The sequence below is a fragment of the Phaenicophaeus curvirostris genome, chromosome 3 (assembly GCF_032191515.1).
Source record: "Phaenicophaeus curvirostris isolate KB17595 chromosome 3, BPBGC_Pcur_1.0, whole genome shotgun sequence".
Lineage (NCBI taxonomy): Eukaryota > Metazoa > Chordata > Aves > Cuculiformes > Cuculidae > Phaenicophaeus > Phaenicophaeus curvirostris.
This window is the reverse complement of record NC_091394.1, coordinates 51,846,049-51,869,380: the sequence shown is the minus strand read 5'-3', so window position 1 is coordinate 51,869,380 and position 23,332 is coordinate 51,846,049. Positions and strand designations below refer to the sequence as shown.

Genomic DNA, 23,332 nt, shown 5'->3' with positions numbered 1-23,332 from the left:
GTAGGGTGGCATTGGAAACAGACTTGTTTTAATTGCTACACTTCATATAAGCATTGAGAAATTTCTTGAGTCACATGAAAAGATGCGTCCAGCTACCTAATCATATTGTATCAGATTCATTTGCAAAAGCAAGTGTTGCAGAAGCATACTGAGCATGCATGAAGCCAAGCAAGTCCAGTTGAGACATAATTCTGTATGCTGTTTTTCTGTGGGTTTTGTACATTTTATTTTGTGTAGTAGGGTAGGTTTTGGAGAATTGCTATGTCTTGTAGACAAAAGTGGTTTTCTAAGCAACAATGCTCATGTGGAATCAGCCTACCCGGTTTTTTGTTGTTTTTCTTTTGAGACAGTTAGGTACTGGTCCTGAACATCTACTAATTTGCTTTGCATATCTACTTACGTTGTGCCATGTTACTTGAGGACATATCCTTAATTGTAGTTGTAAACTGTGTTTGGTTTTGTTTTTTTTGTGGTGGTTTGTTCAGTTGTGTTTTTAGGTTTCTTTTTCCCCATTAAGAATGCTGAATGTTCCGAACTTGTTAAGAAGTCGTGACTTTTATATGCTCTTGTCTCTGTTACTCCACCTGCATTTCCTCTGGAAGACTCTTAATTTATAGTATGCTGATACCATAGTGAAGAAATACATGAGTAAAACCACATCAGTCTTCTGGCTTTATTGATCTGTACTTTTATTCCTTATGAGCTGCTAGGCTCCAGTATGTTTTGAGAGCAGAGATGGTGGTGGTAAGAGTGGATCCAGTGCGTTATTCCTGCATTTTTTTTTGACACTGACCTTGAGGTTTTCTTTCAACTGAGTGCAATGATCACAACATTAATTTCAGCTTGACAATGCTTCTGGGCTGCTCCAAGGTATTTACAAGCTTGTATGAACAAAACTGTTAAAAGAGGTAGTACAGACTCCCTTTGGAAAGGTTCCTTTGTAATTGGCTGTTGACACAAGGGTGCTGGCAGTAACAGAGCGTGCTGCGAAGGGAGTCTTTGTTTAAAACTCCCACTGTTGTCAGTAATGTTAAGGGCAGATACCCTTGCTTTCAAGGTAGTTCAGGAATGTAGATAATGACCGTAGATTATTGAATTATTTACTTGCTAGCATTCTCCACATTCCTTGCATCATTTCTTGTGCTGTAATTAACCTTTCTTCCCTTGCAGTGCTCCTTGTTGCTACTTCTCATTGTGTTTTTTCCACTCTTTTCTTTTGTCTGTAGATATCTGCCACTAAAAAGAAACGGGAAAAACATAATAAAGGGAGAACTGGAACATACTATGTTCTTTCCAGCAACCAGATGCTTTCATTGGGGTTTTCTCTTTGATGTATTGCCATGATTTTCTTCAGAAGAAAGACTTGTGCTTGCACACATAAGTCATTTACATGTGAAAACATTTCCATATTAAAATGGAAACTATCAGAGAATAACAGAATGGTTACTGAGCTTAAAGTGTGACTGCAGTTTTGACTGCCCTTTTATCTCACTGGACTGCTGCTATGACAGCACTTCAGTAAGATAAAAAAAAAATTGGTGTTCTCTACAGTTGCTAGGTCATACTCATCAGAAAAAGCATTGCAAAAAAATCATTCTGTGGTGTCTGCTCTTGCTGCCTCTTGCTCTCATTTGACACGTAGAGAGCTATTCTTTGTTATTTGCAGCACCTGTATCTCCCCTAAATTTTCTGCAACTCAGTTCTCTAATGTTCCTGCTCCCCTGTAAGCTGCTTAGGAGTCAATAGGAGATAAAACATATATTCATATTCCCATTATGTGTTATTTAAGTTATGGGCATTGTGCACTCCTCTACTGTTTTTCATGTTGCTATATGTTGTACACTGGTTTTTTTTTGGAGATACACTGTGTCTGCAGAATCTCAAATTGACAAGTATCTTTACAAGGATTTTCTGTGCTCCTTTGGTCGTATGACTGGTCACACAGCTGTAAAACAGCTAGTTCTAATCTGCAAGTGGCCAAGCATGTGATTTGATGTTCTATTAAGAAATGGAAAGTGCGACTTACGCTTCTCAACTGCTGTGCTATAAGCCTGTAGAGACAAGTGTTTGTTCTAGGCAGAACTATTTTTATCTTCCACAGTGCCCTGCTCAAGACCTACAACATTCATGTTTGCATTTGGTTACTGAAGGGTGGAAAGTTGGCTGCATTTGAGTTTAGGAAAGTATCTGTTTTGCACGAATGAGGTGCCCCTATTCCTCTGAATTTCTGACTTGGAGCCCTCATAGTATCTCTTTCAGTGATTGTGATTTATGTTTTACTACTGTTGTTTGCAATGTTCATACTTCTAGCTGTGGTGTGAATGATTCCAATCAGATGTAGAATTTGTGAGGAACTGGAAAACAGTGTGGTAATATACAATTTCCTTATTAATGTTGTCCTACTATATTAAAGTCAGACTATTTGCTTTTACACTTGCCATCCTCATTGCCACCTTTTTGATTTCCAGCTGTTCATAATTTTTCACACTATACCTAGTGCCACTTTTCTTTCATAGTTTGACTTTTCTCTTTTATTTCACTTTTTTCCACTTGCTTTTCACATCTCAACTATGATTTAATTCCCCCTTTTGTCTTATTTTCCTCCAGACCTGATCTTCTCTAAGCATGCTTTGTTCTGATTTACTTTTGCAAACTTCCCTCATCACTCAAATTTATGCAGCCCAGGAATACCTTCCCTAATCTTTCATCCTGTCCGTCTAGTTCAGATGCACCCGCAGGCTCAGCAGCTGGATGCGTCTCTCAGCACAGCCATATATTCCGCTCCCTCCCACTGTGCTTGGACTTCAGGTCATTTTTTGTCATGTTCATTATCCCTATACCTTAAAAAAGAGAAAATCTTTATCATTTAGAGATGCCTGAGAAACAGCTGCTAGCTACGTGGTAGTCCTCTCTGATGGCTTTTCAGAGACATTGGGAGACTGCAAGAACAGGTGAGTTTCTTGGTTTGGCTCTGTGCATGGAGGTATAAAGACAGGATGATATATCCTCACCTAGATGCATCAGAGCCCTTCTGTTGGGTGGCTTCAGTTCACATCAGTGGAGTAATGAGGAACATGAGTGACCTGTGGAGAAAGTCTGACATGACTGTCAACAAATACATACTTCATTTAGCTGAAAACTTCATTGACATCAACACTGATAATGTAATATATTTGGAGACCTTGAAGTGCTCCATATATAAATGTATTCACTTATATATGAATTCATATATACATAAATGAAGCTTGATGTGAATTCAGCTAAATCCTACAGGTTTACTTGACAGGTTTTACTTTCTTTAGTGAAAGCATCAAATATTTTGACACTGATTAAAAGACAATTACTATTTATAACAAACCTAGTAATTTTCAGCACTGGTAATCTTACACAGGAGAAGCAAACTGATGAGTCTTCCAGAGTTTTAATTCATGAATCACCTCGATGCGGGGATATGGGGTGCAAAGGGCACTTGCATTTTAATCCTGCTGTGTTGTAGATGTGAATTCAAGTTTCAAATTAGAGATTCTAATTTTGGACTTTAAAACTCTTTTTTTTGGGGGGGGAGGACGACGACACTGATAGGGTTTAGTGTTTCTGATTACTGAAAAATAATCTGAGAATATCTTTGTGAATAGATCTGTATGCTGGGCTTGTTGTGGGGTTTTTTTTGTTGTGCTTTGGGGTTGAGGTTTTTTCCCCTCCTCCTAAACTTTATGTAATACTTCTTTTGTGAGATATTCTTAGTAAATTCATGATTATGGTGGACTATTTCAGGGTTTCATGGGGTGCAGTAAGACCACTAATTAACCCGAAGAAGACTGTATTGCCTCTTTCCTCACGTAGGTTTCTGGTTCCTGAGGGTGGAAAAGTCTGCCTCTTCTCTTTCCCTCAGCTTTGCATCTTACCTTAAGGGATACTGGAGTTTTTCTGCATGCTTTCTCCTTACTTTGCAGGGTACTAGTTTTGTAGTAACCTGTAGGTGTCCAGGCATCCTTCTGCATCCGGTGTGCTTTCCTGTAGTTTGGTGTATCCATCTATCACACAGACCTCATCTCTATTCCTTAGACCATAGTTCTTGCTTCTGTGAAGAATCAGAATAGAAATTCAGATTAAAATCTCATTTTAATTTGAAATTCCATAAGCTGTTGTGAGTTATCTCAATTTTGCTGCAGATGTAGTTATCCAGGCTGTATCCATACTACTCTTTGTAACCAGGTGGGCTTTTTTCCCCACTTTGCCAGATTTGGTAGGCTGAGGGGAACTTTTGTGTCCTTTGGTAACCTTGTGAGGTATTTTGAGTCTGTGAAGACTTCTTCCTTATCTTGACACTCTAACAAATGAATGTTCTAATGAGGCTGAGTGTGTTCAGAATTTACCCTTCTGGTCCAAATGTGCTGTTTTCTCTGGATGAAGTGGTTTTGTTTGTTTGGGGGTTTGTTGATTTTTGGTTGTTTTTTTTTTTTTTTAATTCTAACTTGTTATTGGCTTGAAGTACAAAAGAGGATTTAATGTCATCAATTGTTATTCCTTGGTAAGCAGTTAGAGTTAAGTCCCAGAAACACTACAAGATTTTATTAGGTGAATTTTGCTCTATAACATGAGTTTTCTCCCCCACCACCATCCGCCATTTAAGTGGATGCAAACACTAGGGAGAGAACAGTTGTCATTGCACAAAACAAAATCTGTTAAGAAACAGGTAGAGGCTGATATTTTGTGGAACTGTAATGATCTAAAAACACAAGTAAATGCTAAATATGAGAAATTATAGTTGTCAGAGTTAGGGTGAGATTCTGTAATGACTATCTTCAGTAGTCACAAAAAACTCAAGAGTGTTAAGAAAAAGAAGTTGAAATTTCATATTGCAACACATAACATTTAAGGCTGTATTTTTCTGTTTGTGAGGAGGTGCTTCTTAGGTCTGGATTTTTAGCAGCCCCCAGTCTTGTATCTCATTCATTTTGCTTTTTTCATTTCAATAGCTATATTGCATCTAATTTTAGATGCAATTATAATTTAGATGGTATTAGTAAGCTATTTTTCTTTAAAGAAATTCCTGTCCACGTTGTTCTCTTGAAGGTATTGTGGAACATCATTTGTGAGTTGGTGGTGTCTTTTAGTCCTTTGGTATTTAGCTTCCATGTTCTGGTGGTATGAAAGAAACTAAATGAGAGGAGTTTTTGAGGCTCCTCTCAGCTGTATGTTCAATAACATGTTTGAGCAGAAGATGATGACATTGTGTTTATTATTGTGTACAAGCTTTTGACAGCCCTGTTAGAATAGAATATGCGATGTTGTGTGTGCAAAATTCAAACGGAAATCTTTGGTTTCTTGCTAGAATAAAATTAGACGTCCTGGTATTTGTTTTTAGCGTGTATGTATAGGCATACATGTATGCATATATATTTACTTTTAGTATCCTCTTTTTTCCTTCTTTGTGTGGAAGCAGGGACTTCCAGTAGGAGAAATATTTTAGGAGAAATGTATGTTCTTACTGTAGTTGTATTTGCATACGTAGATATCAGTTTATATGAAAGAATTGTTTTATGTTCCATCTCAAGAGCCTTTGTTTCTGTTTCTTTTTGCTTCTGTTTTACTAGTTTGATGATACTGTAAGCAGGATATTGTTATAAATTAGGGATAATTCTTGGTAATCTTGCAACTTCTGTGAAACAGATTTAAAGATCAGGAGGCTGATGGGTTACAAGTAATGGGAGCCATTTCAGTGTACAAAGGATTAATGTCCAACAGATCAGGTATATGGTTTAGCTGGAAAACACATGATACTATGTCTTGGAGTGAAAGTTTTGAGAATGAGCAAAATTTCCTTTACTTTTTTTTTTTTAATATATAAAAACTGGGTTTATTTTTGGTTGTTTTGTATTTTTAAAGGCAATTGCTAAGGCATGACAGAATGGAGACTGGCTAGATTTTCAAGTTTATCCTATACAGTAGTATTTAAAGGACTCTTTCTTTCCAGTCCCACTCATATCCACCAAAAGCAATTGTTTCCTTACCACACTGAGAGCCTCCAAATAACATCCAAGACTATCATTGACCTCTATTAAACCTCTGTGATACCTGCTAGCAGATAAAATTTTTCCCTCACAGCTTTGTCGTTTCAAGTGATTTTGTTTATATTGACCATGCTGCTTTCCATCACACAATCTTGGCAGAATTCCATGGTGTACAACTCTAGCAAAATCTGGCTGAGTAGGCACAGTTTTTGTCTCTTAACCTTCCAGCTTCCTGTGAGCTACACTTTGTACCATCTGCACAGGATGATGACAAGAATTATCAAAATATCTGAGGAATGATGAAGTCTTCCTTTTGTTTTTGGGGCAACTAAGGATGCTAAGCAAAGAATATTCAAGACTTCGCATCACCTATTTAGTAATAATTTCCTGTTTAAAGCTCTGTAATATTCTAAGAGAAAAAGTAGAATGTGGTCAAAGCAAGCCCTTTCCAAAGTAATATCAGAGAAAGGGACATAGAGACAGTTGAATTACTTCTTCATTCTTGGGGGGGTGGGGGGGCAGAAATTGGCTTAGAAGCTCCTGAAATAGCAGGAGTGGGATATAGGGGGCAAGACTTGTTGAGGCAGCGGTTGTAAGGAGCTCAGTTCACGTGTGCAAAACCTGCTGTGAGCCAAGCAGGCAACAAGGAGAGGGGGAAACTGAAAGAAAGTTGTAGGCTTTGCAAAATTGAGTTTCCTGAGAAATGGAAATAGCAAGGCAATGCTTGTCTCCTGGCAAAGATTTTCATTGCCCTAAAACATAATGGATGATGGCCTAATAACCACAAAATTTGACATGCACCTCGAGGGATGGCTTTTGCGTGTCATGGACACTGGGTAATATCCAGAAGAGTAACTGAAGATCAGCAGCCTAAGGTTAAGGATAATCAGAATCAATATTAAATTTCACTGTGAGCAAATGCCAGGTGAAAGAAGAGGAGGTGTTAATTGATTTTATGTTTCATGTGATTGGAATGGAGCAGGTCATTTCAATACCAGTTATAATCTAGCAATAGAAGAACTTGCCCAGCTGTACGTACGTGTGTAAGGACATGCAGGAAGAAGCTGTTAAACATTTGTAATACTTTCTGCTACAGATATATTATAATCTAGGCTTAATATAAGTATGCACTTAGAAACAGATGAAGTTAACTTGGGGTTATTTAGAGTCATGCAGTTGTGCCTGAGGATATGCATATTGCCTCTTGCTAAGTTATTTGCAAGAAAACAGAGGGTTTGTGGATTTTTGGTTTTGATTATGATCACATAGGGAGATGTGGTGCTTGAGTTCTGTTAACTGGAAGTACTCGGTTGTGTCAAATAGAAACAGGAAGGTATTGGTGCCTGACACTTCACCGTTCATCCACAAAATATCTCTGTTAAGGAAAGAAAACACGTCTAGTAAATGTAATGAATAGAGTAAACATTGTGTACAAAGGCAGTTTTCTCTCTGACTTTTGGTCATACTTGATAATTTTGCTTAAACTTTTAAAAAGAGCAAAAAGACCCTGAGAAGAGAAAGAAAAACAATTGTTCTTGAATTATTCTTTTTGTGGCCAAAACCTCATAGTTTTTTCTGTTGTTCAGAGATGCGTGCCACGAGAGGTTATTTTGACTTTGTATAACCATACTGTGTTTTTAGAGAATGATATAGCTAGGAGATAATATTATGTTTGAAAAGAAAAGTACATTCCTGCTCTCACGTGGATGTTGATGATTCCCAAACATGTGTCTATGTAAGCCTTAATGCTAACAAGGATTGTATTTTCTGGGATTAGAATGGGGGCCATGTATGTCCAGTGAAGAGACCCATTTGCTGTGATGTGCAAATGATGTTTTCCCTGTGTAACAATGAGTCGTGGTGTGATTCCCAGTATTATCAATTGCACAGGAGGCCGTCTGCTGTGGCTGCTCTTGGCAGTGCTTCAGTGGGAATGAAAACTGAGCAGTGTGCATGCTGTGCAAACTTCATAAGAGGGATGGCTACACCACTGGAGGGGACACAATGTGAAGTCAGTGCTCTCGAGGGACGCAGTCAGCAGAGTGCTAAAAAGCTGTTATTGCTGGGGATTGGGAGGGGAAAAGCCACCAGCTTTGTCCTTTGCTACCTAAAGAGGGCTTTGGAGGTAGCAGTGGACTAAGAAGAGTTATAGCTTTCTTGTTAGAAGATGGCTACTAGTCATGGAAGCTTTTGTTTTCTTCCACCAAACGTCCTTGAGTCTTGTTATTTTTCAAATTTATTCTTCCTTACTTTGGCCTCACAACAGTGGCAGTTGAAGGAGAGGCTTTAGTTAGCAAAAGCTTAGTGAAGCTGGGTAAATGGAATTTCACATTTTACTCCACTGATCTATGAAAAATTATTTCTTCATTCCTGGAAAAACATTTAGTGGCCATATAATGCACTGGAGTCAGTGTTGCAATAGCATTGCCCTCAAAAAACCCATACTACAGTATATTGAGGTATTACAGTACACTTTAAAAGTGAAGCATGTCAAAACAATTTAAGAAAACACACGTAGAGGCATTTATTTTTGTTTTCCTTTGTTTCTGGCTCTTTCTTGCTATCATTAAAGATTAATTAACGCACAGTATGCCTTGTCCACTACTGAGACCTAATGGGTTACTATCTGTTGACACAGATCATGACACTTGAATTGTGTGTAAAATGCAGCCTGTTACTTTAAACGTTATGTACATAATTCAGTAAATGTTATTATTTTAAGATTATTCTGTATTTGCAGTCCAGAATTATGGTACACTTTCGAGAAAGATCTGCAGCCCTGTTCTTGATGTAGGGCTGGAGAACTGAGACTTTTCATGAACTTTGTCTTGATTTATAAGCTGTTCAGAAATACTCAAGCTGACTAGCTCCACGGAACAGTTATTAATAAAGGTGACAAATTTATTTTCCTTAGCAGTGGAAATTTCCATAGGCGTATATGATCCCCAAGATGTCTAATCTTTTCTGCCTTCTAGCAGTCCTCTAAGAGGTCAATGAATATGTAAAATCCTGGCACTTGGGAAGAAACAAATCTGTCATATTCTGTGATGGGAGGGAAGGAAACACGGCAGGAATATTGGTAGAGGGATTGGAATTGTATCTGTTTTGCTCTCTCTTATTCTTTTGGTGTGGGAGTTGCTGAATTATTAATGCAATGATAAAGTCCATTTGATATGAATAGATTCCTAATCACTGAAGAGATTACTTATAAGAGCAAAATCATTAGTGAGAGTTGGCTGACTGGCCCCTGATTAAATGATATCCAATGAAGCAACAAAATGTAAAACGAATGTATTTTTACAGGCACTATTTGATGATTTTTCTTCTTCCTTCGTTTGATCTTATGTCAAAGTTTTACTGTTGCAGTCTTGGGACTGGTGACAGAAAGATGGAAATGATAAATGTGTCTCCAAAAAAATTTGTGTTTTCCCCTGAATTTCAAATTAGTTTCATTGGACTGGCGGGGGGAGGGAGAGGGCGGGGGGGCGGCTACACAAAGTGTATGTGAAATACAAAAAATAATATGCGTATGATTATTGTACTTCTTGAATTTTTTATAAATTTACTTTATCCTCTTACAGATGGCAAAATTAATTTCACCCTACTTCTTTTCTGTTACAATTTTTCACTTCAGTGTGTTTATTTTGAAGATGAACAGGCAAATGAGACTGGGCCTATTACAGCTGAGGTAGTTGCAGTGAGGTATAAATATTTCATGATTTATTTAACCTTTGAGCAGAAATTACTTTCTAGTAGAATTAATTTGCAAATAGCTGAGGTGTGCTACCTCTTAAGTTATGATTGATGATGCAATATAACAAAACTCTGTTGGCATCAGGTTTAGGACTGATGTGCATATAAATATAACTCAGAAAAAGCTGCCAGATGCTGTGACTGACAGGTGCATTCAAGGCATTCGAGGAAAGTGGAGTCAGTCTTGCTGCTCCAGCTACCGATATATATATGTATATATAGTGCAGCCAGCATTAATATACTGTAAATAAAACACGACAGCTGGGAGTCAACTTAAGCAGAGACTAGTTTGTAATGACCAATGCAACACTACAAATAAATAATCAACTTTCTTGAAAGCTAGGAATTTATCTTGATACTTTAAATGGGCTAATCTGTGTGAACTAGTGTCCACTTAAGGCAGTTGTATTAATTACTTGGGGGGGTCATGTGTTAGTTTTGCAAATTTTTGCAATCCTTTCATTTGTGCCTGAAGGGCAGGTATTTCTTTGTGTCAGAGATCTGCCAGAATCGAGTGCCAGAGCTGTTAGCACAACACTTTTTTTGTTTCATCTCCCCTACAATGGCCAAAGATCCAAGAAAGGATCAAATCATTGTTTAGCCTGTTCAAATATGTGGTTTTTAAAGTTAAAACATTCACTAACAAATGTGCTTTGTTACTGTGTACTACGTGAGGTGTAAGACCTGAAAAAAAGGGAGATTAAAAAAATGGCAGAGAAAAATGAATGGTTTCTTGCTCTGTGATGACAGGAAAGGAGGGTAAACCAGATACTGACTTTTGCTTTGAGAAATGTGTTAATTTATACTATTACATATTTATTACACATATTAATGTTTGTCATGATTATTTATTAGTTTGGTCCAGCTGTTTCTTGGCATTTCCCATCACGAAAATTCTTTTAGCCTTTGTCTGTGCTGTTTCTCAGGAGTTAGTCATTAGTTAAGTTCTTTATCGTGAAATCGTATTCCAGCGACACTGTTAAAAGAAAGGTATCATCACACAGTTAGCCATCCTGAAGGGTAGGAATTATAGAAATAGTATTACAGGTGCATTTTGACTAACCTGGCCAAAACTATGTTTTTGCCATGAGAAAACTGGAAAAATCTGAACTGTCAGAAGAACTCCACTTCCCTCTGCTATTTCTTTTCCTGCTCTCCAATATCTGGAAGAAGTTAACGTGGCTATAGGTTGTAAAGGCTTACAATGGTGAATGTGTAGGAGCATCATCATTCTTTATGGTGAGAAGTAAAAATATCATCTTGTTAAGATTACCCTGTGGCACAAAGGTCTGCACTTTAGAGAACAATGATACTTCTACTGATCATACAAGTGATTAATAGAATTAACAAGGAATTTTTTTGTGTGTGAGAAACACTGAAGGTCGACAAATCAAAAGTACCTGAGTGTCTGTTCCTACAAAGTCCCTGGCCTTCTTTCTTCTTTTATATCCATTCCCCCTTGTTTATACCTGTTCCCCCTTGTCCTATCAGAAAAATTTTTAATGGGTATAAACTGGAGAGGGGCAGATTTAGACTAGACATTAGGAAGAATTTCTTCACCATGAGAGTGGTGAGGCACTGGCACAGCTTGCCCAGGGAAGTTGTGGGTGCCCCATCCCTGTTTAGGGCCAGGTTGGACGGGACCTTGAGCAGCCTGACCTAGTGAGATGTCCCTGCCCGTGGCAGGGGGGTTGGAACTAGATGATCTTTAAGGTCCCTTCCAACCCATACTATTCTATGATTCTAAGTGTTCTTTTTCTTTGGCTTTTGTTTTTTAGCTCTGATGCAATAATACACTTGTGCAACAAGTATTTGTGGTGTAGAGGTAATGTTTCAGGTAGTTACATTGCTACAGATGGTTGCATTTTGTTCTTAAATAAATAGAAATAAAACTGAGTAAATGAACATTTGCATTTCATGTATTGCCAAATACTCTATCATCAAAAATCTTAACTTGAAACTACACCTATCTAGGAATGTTTCCCAGCTGCTAATAAAACAAAATATTTGTTGTGGGGGAAAGAGTGTAATCTGATGTCTAAACATCTAATGGAAAGTAACAGTAAGCATTTGTATATGGAGGCACTGCCTTGTAATAGTGCGGTGAGCTGGGAAAAGAGGAGTGGTGGAAGGGAGGGAAAGCAGAGTCTGAAAGTGGGGTAAAATAGGTTTGGCAGTATGACATTTAACCTTTGGGTTAAAAAATGCCTGGAACTGACCAACTAGGTGGGTCCAAGAAAGCAAAAAGCCCAAATCAGACTCCCAGGAGGTTTTTTCTTTCTGAGCAGGACAGTTTAATCAAGTGGATCATAAATAGTATTTTAAATGAGGAATGCTTATAGGACATAATGATGTAGTCTTAAAATATTGGACTGCCATAAATACCAGTGAAGGTAGGCATTCAGACTGCTATAAAATCTGAAAACTCTTAAGTTTCAAAGAGGAATGCTGCTTGAGCTAAGCGGTGTGGTTGTGAGGTGAACACTGACATGAAAGACATATCGGGTCATATCTAGCTTCAAGTATCTCAAGCAAAGGCTTATGAAGCAAATTTTCTTTGGCAGAGAATTAAAATTAAACCAGGTCAGGTCCAAAGGTCTCTCAGGCTTAGCATATTGTCTCCACAACAGACCCTAGAGTAGACTATATAAAAATAAAGCAGGTTTATAATAATTCAGAGAATTTTCTTTGACCTTTCAGATTCATTGGTTAGAGGCTTCATGGATTGGAGATGTGTTCGGTAGGCCTAGATTATTCCTTCTTCCGTCAATTTGTACAGTGTCATCTTGACCGATGCCTTTCCCCCAGGAATCATCTGTTGAAGATTGCTCAGCTCAAATGTACTGGAGACTACTAGTAGCATTTTTTAATATGATGGTGTTTAATTCTATGGAAATATTCACCAGACTGATATACTGAATCACTAAAACAGATTTTTCCACCTTCTGTCACAGTAAGGATATGATCTGCCAACCTTAAAACAAAAAAGTGACTAATGGGTGACTGGCTCAGTAGAATATCCTGGCTATTTTTTTACATTCTTGGGACTTTTCTCTGTGTTTCTGTAGCAAAAACTGTAATTCAAGAATGATTGATTGTATCACTTCAGCTTTGTACCTGTTAAAACAGTGGTAGTATCTTGGAGAATGTTGTTTTCTAATTATTTTTTAAAGTGGGGAGATATCTATTTGACTGTACTGAAGACTGTTCTGGAGTGACTTCCCACATGTAAATAAGCTGTCTTTCAAGGGGAGAAATTTTGAGAATTTTTTGTCTGATAGACAAGAGGGGAGAAGGAGTTGAGTATAAAGCACTTTCACTGCAAGAGGAAGATTAGCATTTTTTAAAAATGAATAACAGGTAGAACTGTACTACTTTGTCAGTGAGGTTAGTAACATGATTGAAATAATGATTAGTTTTGATTAGACTGATTTTTTTTTCCATGCTTGTGACAAAACGTGCGTCTCTTAGTGAGGAGAGAAATACGTGATGATTTCTGGGGGTTTTATATAAAACATCATGTTCTGAATGCCACATTGGCTTGATGTTGCTTATACAGTAATTAGAAATGGTGCTGGCAGTCTGAGTTAAGCAAAACATTTGCTGGGTACGGATAGCAACTAGAATTGTAGGATAGCTTGAGTTTTTCATCACTATCTAGAATTAAATTTTAGTGTATCAATCAGTTGCAACACCTTTGGCAACAGAATAATGGTTAAACAGTGTTTGTGGAGCTATTGCCATCGCCCTTTCGAGTACTTGGAAGAACTGACCTGCTGCCATTTCATCTCAAAATAGCTGTCTGTCATTAATGGGTGTAGGTATACCAGTTCGCTTCTTCAGCTGAGAGAAACGGAGCATATGACAGCAATTGTGGGTGTTCTAGCTATGTAACTGTTGTTTAAACTTTAGCAGACAAAAATTCAGTTTTCTTGTCTTGGCCAAAAATTAGTGAGGAAGGTGACAGTAGTGTCAAATGGTCACTGTTAAATGAAATTTTCAGATATGAGGGAAAAAAAAACCACACAAATTTTACTGAGTAATTTGAAGCCATTCAGCTAATAATCACAACTTTTTTGATGACACCTCCGTGCCCCAAAGCCTAGGTGGGTTAAAGAAAGACTGAAAGAAATCATGCTTAACACTACATAGATAAGTAAAACTTTCAGTTATTTTCCTGACAAGAATTCACACTTTGAAAAAATAATTTGAGAAATGAAATTGGAAAGGCTTTTTTTCTTAGAATTTTCTAAGGATATGTTTTTCTTTGTATCTCAGAAGAACAATTAAGTAATTTAGTTACAGTTATCTGAAAATCTTTTGAAAATTATTTCTAATGGAAAATGTCATTTTATCAAAGTAGAAACTAAACACAAATAAAAAATAGAGGCCCTTTCTTGTTTGTTTCAAAGAAGCATGTAATAAAAACTAAAAATTACATTATTTAATCTCTGGGTTTACTTTTTAAGGAACTGTTTGGTTCAAAGCAATATATGATGCGTAGCTTAAATTCAGTGTCCTGTTAAAAATGGAAAAAAATAGAATGTCAGACTTTCCTTCATAAGAGTAATTGAGGTTTTTACTAGCTGTAATGAAGGCCTCTTAAACTCATGCTGATATATTGGAGATTCATTATAGATTACTTTATTTGAATTTAAGAGTGAGAAGACAAATGGTAATGTATCACTTAATTTATTTGACAAATGTACTTTGTTTAATTAGCTACAGTACTTCATAGACTATTAGCAAATGTTTTGCGGTCTGTCCTCTAAAGAATGATTTCTCATAAAGAGACCTTGCAACAGCAATCAATTAAGTTTTGATTTGAGATTAAGAGACCTCAGAATTTCGTGAGCAAAGTCTGCCTGTGCAGCTTATTGAAGCATGAGTTGGAAAGTCTTGTAGAGAAATCAGTTTTGTTTATCCTTCACTAAACTTATGGGGGGGTTATTTTAATTGTAGGTTACATTTCCTGATGGAAACAGTACTGTCTTTTGTTGGAACAGTTAGATGAAGGCTACATTCCCCTTTAATTCAGTTCCTGACAGTAAGAAAAAAGCATCAGTCATAGATGAAATAATCTCCAAAGCAGAACTGATCAAACATTTTAAAGCTTTCAGAAAGTAATATAAGCCCTGTCACTCTAATTTCTGTTTTGCATTTTCTGTTTGGAGTAACCTTATGTTTGTAACAAAATATATCTTTCTTCAAGAGTAAATTTTCTTGGGCAAGAAGTCCTCAAGAAGTCTGCTTTTAGTAACTGTCTAGTTGAGAGATGCAAGAATACAAATTTTAAATTGGTGAATCTCTGCTGAAGAAGTTCAAATGCTTTGTTTAGTTAAAAAAGTCTAGTTCCCACCTGAGCACATGACAACTGTTATGAGTACAACTTCCAACCTGAAAATTTCTGTTAAAACAGCCTGTCCTAGTTGGTACTATACTGAAACAGTTGAATATTAACCATTATTTGAGAAGATACAGAGCATTGTGCCTTCTATATGCATAATTCAAATGGATAGGAGAAAGTGACATGTGCACTTGCTTTTCATTGATATAGTGACAAGCAGTAGATGGGAGTGCAGGTTTATCTATGCTTCGTACTTTTTTTGCCTCACAGTAGAAATGCCAGTATAAATTTGACTCCTCTCTTGCTTAAATTGTAAAGTGTCAGTCAGAAGTTGCAGTGGCTTATGGAAATGAGGGTAATGTCAGCTTACTTCAGTGTTATGCTTTTCATGATTTAAGCAAATGAGACCACTTTCGTGGCTCACTTTTGGTTTGAGAAGTTTGAAGTATTTTGGATTTGAGCCATAATGCATTGCAACACATTCTCCACATGGTATTGAACATGACATGGCTGTTGCCAGTGAGACACATGAATGCTTTCAGCCCTTGATTGTAGAATCCCAAAATCAGCGTCTCTGGTTGCACTTGAGTGTAAATAGTCCTGCAGTGGATGGCACTACACTCCCACCTTTGCTTGGGTACCTGATGTTCCTCTTACAGCTCCTAAGCTTAAAAAAAAATTAAATGGAGATTTTATGTAGTATTTTAGCCTGGGATATTAGTAGATTATGGTTGTGAAGTCATTTGACCCCCAATTCAGTTGCAGAAGATGAAGATTTTTCCATGCTCTGTTAAACCATGGTGGTGACACATGAATAAGGGAGGAGTTTTGTATTCATCTCAGGGGACTTGCGGAAGGCTTTGTAAATTCTGTATGGAGATTCATCAAAGAAGATGTAAAGAGATTTCAAATCATGATGTGCATCTTAAGCCTGGGCAAATGAGTAATAAAATTTATGAGAAAGAAAGAAAGAGACAAGATCTGTAGGAGGGTGTTTGGAAAAGAAACGTTAGGGGCAATAGGCTAATCTTCCTGAACACTATAGTTGATGGAGAGAGGGGTGCTTCCTTTTGCCTTCCAAGAAAACTTCAAGTCTCAATCTCTTCTGCAGTGTCGTGTCAGTAAGGTTGGTGTCACCTGCTGGTTTGGACTAAGGTTGAGACAGAGAGTTGGTAGTATTTGTTGTCTGGAGCATGGGCAGAGTAAGAGGAACAGGAATGTTTGTCTGGTTGAAGCTGAAAATGAGTTGAAAGTAGGCAAGTACAGATGCAAGTGAGTTACTGATTTAAACTTTCAAAGTAACCGTTTGCTTTTTTTCTTGTGTTTTGCTAGTTGCAATTACAAGTCCAGTTTAATTATTCTTTTCTGAACATCTGCTATAGAGGTGCTGTCTGGCCAAGGACTTAAGAGACAGGCTAGTAAAAGGCTGGTTTCCTCTGACTAAAATTAGCCTTGTGAATACCCTTTAGAGGTACTACGGTTTGTATTCTCCCTATATAAACATTTTAAAGAGGGTGCACAAAGGAAATCTAGACAAGAATAGAAGGGGTTTTCACGTTGCTAGGTAATATAAAACTGTAAAGGTTTGCCAGGTTCTTCTGTGGTTATTGATCTTAGTTAACCCCTTGTACGTTGTATAGTTCAAGTTAATATTTTTAAGATACTCTTGAAAGACTGCTTCAGGTGCTAATTCATGAAGTGCAGATGCTCTTCTGTGAATACAGGAGGGGAAAAATAATGCCAAGTAGATCTGAAACATGAAATGCTGTGAGGAGGAGTGTTATATAGTGTGCTGCATCTTCTTTCAGCCATTATACATTAACTAAGGCTCTTTTTATGAAGGTTAGTGGCTTTCACTTGCTGTGTGATGTGCTTATCTACTAATCAGCAAACTCATCACACTGCTTTGCCCCTCTGTCACATGGGAGGAAGGGTCATCTCTTAATTGAGGTCCTAGGTAGCATGGACGATAATGAATTCTATCTGAACTTGACATAGTTTTCTTAAGAAACCTTCAACATTGCAGAAAACTCTTATGCCCCAGTTCCCTATCTACAAAGCAGAGTTGATGCCAGGTCCTGCTTTGCAAGCTTCCTCTGGTATTTGGATCCCATACTAACAGGCAGACACCATCTTAGGTTCAATGGAAGCTTTTTTTTTCACATTTGGTATGATTTGAGACCAGACCCTTCCTTACAAAAGCAAGAGTACATTCCTCACAGAAAGATCAAAATCTGTTTATTCAATTTCTTCTGTTTATTCCAAGTTTTATTCTGAAAATTTGGGTCACAGTGAATTAAATCCTGAGGGAGAATTTTGCTCTTCCTCAAGATTTATGCTTTGCTTTAATTGCTTACAAATTTCCTATAACCAATTAATTTATCTTATCAAAATGTATTTTCTAGTCAAATAAAATGTTTTCTTGTAAATAATAATGACCAGTGTATACAGGCTAAGTAGCTGGGGTTGCAAAGTGGACAGGTGCCTAAAATGTGAATTGTGTAAATATTTCCTTGTTTATCCTAGTTTAAGAACTGTCAGTAACTGGTATGTCACTATGAATATTTAGTTTACTGCACTTGGAAGCCAATTCTGTTCACAATCTCAAATTATCTGGTTCTGCATGTCTTTGTATATCTGGCCGAAAAAAGAAAAATGTAAAAAAAAATGAATAAACAAACAAACAAAGAAAAACACCTCAAAAAAGGTTATTGTGCATTGCTTGGTTAAAAATATTAAATAATGCTAAATAGTTATTTTAAATGTTAAATATTAAATAATACATATGAAATTAAAATGTAATCTAGTAACTTCATTATTGGACTTTCAATAAGTACTATGTCAGTATCTGTATGGCAGTGGTGTGTCACTTGAGTATTCATACGTTTAAAGACAAAAAGAAGGAGAAAACACAACTTACAGTTCAGTAACTTAAACTGGAAACACATACACGTACGATGGTTACAGTCCTGTATTTCAGCATCCACTCCCTCCTTTCAAAGAAGTGGTGGTAGAAGATGTTTCATTGCTGCTTACATTAAAGGTATTGGTGTTGATCATAGTGGTCTAACCAAGAGTTCTTTCATATGCCTGATTATATTCTTCTTTATATGCCATAGATCTGTGTTGTATGTTTACGTTTTTTCTGGGGTAATGCAAATAGTTAACATTTTCAGGTAGATTATGTCCTAACAGAGTCAAAATACTTCTGCATATAATAACTTTCTACCGTGTTCTAGTTCCCTTTTGTTACCTCTCATTATCAAAAGCAAAATAAACGTGTTTTTATGCAATTTTTGAGCTTGATATAGAAAAATATATGGATTTGCTGTGAGCTTGTAACTTGAATGAAGGGTTGTTCTAAAAGGGCAAAGAGTAGAGCAAAGATGATGAAAAATGCACCTTGCAGTGGTAATGATGAAAATTTATAGTGTTTAACACCTCAGCTAGACACGGTGGTTCCTATTATCAAACATAGCTGTTAAATTTTCTAGGTAATATCCGGACTATCACCCATAATTCCAAGAGTATTCTTTTAATCTGAGTTTACAGATTCACTGCTTTTTTTTGTGTTCCCATTTCTCTTTCAAACCCACAGGCAGAATGTTATTTTCTTATAATTTTAATTCTAAAAGCTATATATAATAAGGTGTATTAAAGTTGGTGAAGAAAAATATTCAGAATCAATTGGCACCAATAAATAAAGAAGAGTAAGTTTGCTTAAGTGCCTTAACTTCTTTTCTTATTTGCACCCAAGGACCTCAAACTACCTCCTCCTTTTACTTAAGTGTTATAATGTTTTATTTGTAGGGTGTTGTTTTGTACCAAAACTACTTTAAATGATTACAATATAAGCTAAAGTGAAAACCACGAGTCCAATTATACCATTAACCAGACTGGGGGAAAACCTATGGTTTTTTACTATCAGTAAAAAAATATAAAGCATGGCTATTTGTATGTATAGTCTACTGCTGTCCAAAGTACTGTCATCATGAAGACCTTGTTTGTTGCAACAGTAATTTTGTTTGAAGAGGACAATTCTGTCCTTAAATAAAAAATAAATAGTATTTGACCTCTGAAGCTGGTTTTATTGCTTTGGATGCTAGTTCTGTATCCAGTTAGCTTAGTGATGTAAGGTGGAAGCCTTTGAAACTTTTGGTTTCTTGCTAGCTGAAACTATGAATTTTAATACCCGTGATCCATGGGCACTGAAGTTCCAAAGAAATCTGTACTTAGAGATCACTACCAGGTTACTTCTTAAGTTACGGAGTATGGAATGATACTAAGGACTTATATATACAGATCTTAATTAGAAGTAGAATGGGGTTTTTCTTTGTCTATTTTTCTACCTTTTTTGAATACAGGCTGCCCAGGGAGGTGGTTGAGTCACCTTCCCTGGAGGTGTTTAAGGCACGGGTGGACTAGGTGCTAAGGGGCGTGGTTTAGTGTTTGATAGGAATGGTTGGACTCGATGATCCGGTGGGTCTCTTCCAACCTGGTTATTCTATGTTTAATACCAGCCATTTGATGTCTGGCTTGGCATATTTGAGGGATGTACAGCTGGTTTATAACTTTGAAGATCTCTATGGTCCTTGCAAATGAGCAGCAGTACAGAAGGGCATTAGGAGCTAGCAAATGTCTCTATCATGTGCGGACAAAGTGGAGATGTCATTCCTACAAAGCCAGCTTTTACATTTTAAGGGAAACCTCCTTAGTTCAGCATTTTCTGCAGGTTATCCCTGTACTTCTCTTTTTGTGAAGAAATATGGTGAAACACAGACAAGGTCACTAAGTGGAATAATATGTCAAAAGTGTTGCTCATGTTAAGTCCACAGCGGGAAAGAGAAGGGAAAGTAACTGCCCTAATTCAGAAAATGGACAAATGGCAAATGTGTTTAATTCTCAGTGAGAGAAGAATTCTGTTAGCTGTTTGAAACATAAGAAACTAAAAAAAAACCTCTGGGCTGTATTTTTCTCTTGCATTTTCTTTCAGGTTTTTTTTTATATGCATACACTGTTATTTTAGACACCACTTTTGTCCCTTTAACCTGTGCTTGCAGTAGGATCTTGGGGTATTGGGGGAAGGGTCTTTTTCTAAGGAGGTGAGATATGGATAATTTTTTTTTTCCTTTTCCAGTTTTTTTGGACTTTCCTTTGCAGATCAGCATGGGTTTAGCACAAAATGTTTGTCGTTTGTTTTCTCTGCTCTGGTGCATCCATAATTTAAAGCTCTTCAATGATTCATTTTATTTTTACTATTCTGTATACAAATGGGTATAGTTCATTATCTTGTCAAGCTTACTGAAGGAAAGTGTTTGCTCTTTATCGAGAGTTAGATAGCTTCAGCCATGCTTTTAACTTTTTATAAAAGAACAACTTATGAAGCACTGCAAGTGATGTAAGAGTTAGAGTCTGGCAGACAGAAGTATGCTTTGTTCCTTCTGGCTTGTAATTGCAGGATCTATATGTGTGGAGCAGGAGCAATGAATGTAACTAGACACATTGAGTATTAAAAGACTGAACTACTGCTAGTTTAGTGGTTGGTTGGCTGACATAAACAGAGTACATTTGCTCATATAATGAAGTGTAAAGTATTTTTGTGACTCCTTATAAAATCAAACAGCAAGGAAATGGGAACAGAGTTATTCACAGATGCTTTGTAATATTATACTGCATTCTTCATGGTTTACTGAGCTTCTCTGCAACTTCATAGGACCGCAAGTGTGAAGTTATATAGGAACAAAGCAATTAAAGTGCTATTCTTACTCATTGTGTCTCCAAACATATGTATACTATAAACTCAATATTTTGGCATCTTAAAAGTATAGAATTAGGGTAAAACGTATTAGTAGAGATTCAAGCTTTCCATGACATTTGAGATCTAAATAATTTTTTTAAATTATCCCTTTTAAAAAAAGAAACCTGAGAGGCAAAATACCATGAAGTTCATGTTTTCCTATACATGGAATGCAAAGTTGTTAAATTGCCAAATTCCTCTCTGGATGTTGAAACCTCAGAACACAAATGGGGATTTAGATCTCCCCTTTCTTTCCTTTAGAGGATAATGGCACACTGATCGTTCTAGCTTTCTGGGGAACACCTAAACCATGATATTCATTTAGTTGTTTTTCTTTTTTAGTCCCCACACCCATCTTATTGGCTTGACTTTGAAATCTATGAGTTACTACCTATGTCAAAAAGTTTGCTTCAATTTGCATATTCCATTTTTCATTGTTGTCTTTTTGCAGTACTTTATTTTTCAGAGTTGCTTTTTCTTCTAGATCCTTGGTTTATTTCTGTAGCAGCACTGAAAATTCTTGGCTTGGAAGAACCTGCAGGATACTAAAGGAATTCGATGGCAACATCTACCTACAACTGGCATATTTGATTTTCAGCAGTTTCAAATGTTACCTTAAAACATGCATTAACAACACAGATTTTGATTCTTGAAATTTGCCTAAAAAGATGTTTTTAATCAGACCGAGTTCTGTTTTGGTTTTCACTTAATAGGTGTACTGATGATTGGATGTTGTTATAGCCCAGTGCTTCCCAGAAAAAATTGAAACCCTTTGCTCTTTTTGCATTGTCAATTCTCTTAATGAATTATAGAACTGCTACAGAGGAATACTGAAAAAAATGTGCTGTGAGTCTGAAAAGCTATGGAGAGAAGCAAGACAGTGGAAGAAAAATAGCACTGCAGATTTGACTAATGAAGTTAGTGATCAGTGCTGCTTTAATAAAAATTTTGAAGATGTATAGTCCATATCATGACCTTCATGTTTTGCAATTAACAATAGTTGAATTGAAAGTGTGTTTCAAAGCACGCCTGAAAACATGTGTGCTTGTAGACTACTCGAGAGATAAAAATCTTTCTGCATTTATTGTCCTCTGCAGAAGAGATCTATTTGAATCCTCTGGCTCTTAATAAAAAATATTTTTGGCTTAAGTTATAATCAGCAGCTCAGACTGTAGTTATCCTAGTATGAACAGTAGTATGCAACTGTCAGAGCCCAAATGCAGTATCTTGAGGCCAGGGCTCTGGAGCTAGTGGAACAGAGAGGGAGTTGGACAGAAAGTACAGAGGGATGCTGTCAGGTGGAACCAGAGTGGAATTCAAGTGGAATGCCTTTTACAGGTGTGGAGGCATAATTCATGAGGGATGAAGATGGTTGAGAAGGATAAATGGTATTTGGAGGATCTCCTTTTCAATTAAGGTAGAAGAAAACTAGCACTTCTCAAACACGGAGCATGCCAGGACATCTGGATGTTGCTGTTAGATGGGCACAGACTGATGCTCTGGAAAAGACACTTGTGGTATTAGCTGAAATCTTAATCCTGTTGCAGAAACCTGGAACTTTCTGAGATGTTGCGGTGCGTACACAGTCTTAGCAAGACAGGAGATGAGGCTCTTTTCTATATCTGAGGAAACAGTGAAAGGAATAGACCAGAAGTACACAATAGGAGAAATGAGAATCTTTTATACGAAGCCTACACACAAAGAGAGGACTTCACTGAATTTGTTGTCACAGGAAGCAGACTTTGTTGATTGGTTAAATAAGGAGTATAAAGAGCAGTGAAGTTGGAACAGTGACTTGATGTCTGTGAAAAAAAAAACCAACTGTTCTTGGCCCTTTGAAAGGGACAAGTCAGCATTTTTAACTGAACGGCAAAAAGTTGAATATGAGTTGTAAGATGAGAAGTGTGTCATGAAAATAAGGCATTGTTACTTATGTGGAGAGCCTCAGTGCAATAGATGTTACCACTAAACTGAGTACTTGCAGATAGGACATTAAACTGTAGAAGTGAGCACTAAACCTGCATGCTTAACATGGTGGTATAAGGAGGTTCAAACCACATAGTTGAGTATTTAGAAATTCAAGTCAAATCTGGTCATTCAAAAATACCAGCAGTATGAGGATTACTCACTAATCACTAATCACATTAGTGAGTAATCTCATTAGGTGAAATAGTAGGTGTGGTGTGTTTAGGTTCTTGAAGAACTAGCTGCTTTTTAGGAGAGAAAGTAATTTCAGTTAGCTTTAAAACACTCCCACAGACACCTCACTAAGAGATAGTTTTTTGAGGAGCTGCTGGCCATAAATTGAGCAGTTCTGGAGTTGTACGAGTTACTGTAATTTTCATGGGCTGCAGAAGACTCCATGCAAAACTGCCTACAGCAGCACTTCAATGTTGTGGTCCCCATGTCAGAGATTGCAGG

The 23,332-nt window shown here is 37.0% G+C and overlaps 1 protein-coding gene across 5 annotated transcripts in view; it reads left to right on the top strand.

Annotated features, from left to right (window-relative positions):
* The window catches only part of CHST9 (carbohydrate sulfotransferase 9), a 94,941-nt gene that overhangs the window by 7,965 nt on the left and 63,644 nt on the right, over positions 1-23,332 (top strand). The window lies entirely within an intron of this gene.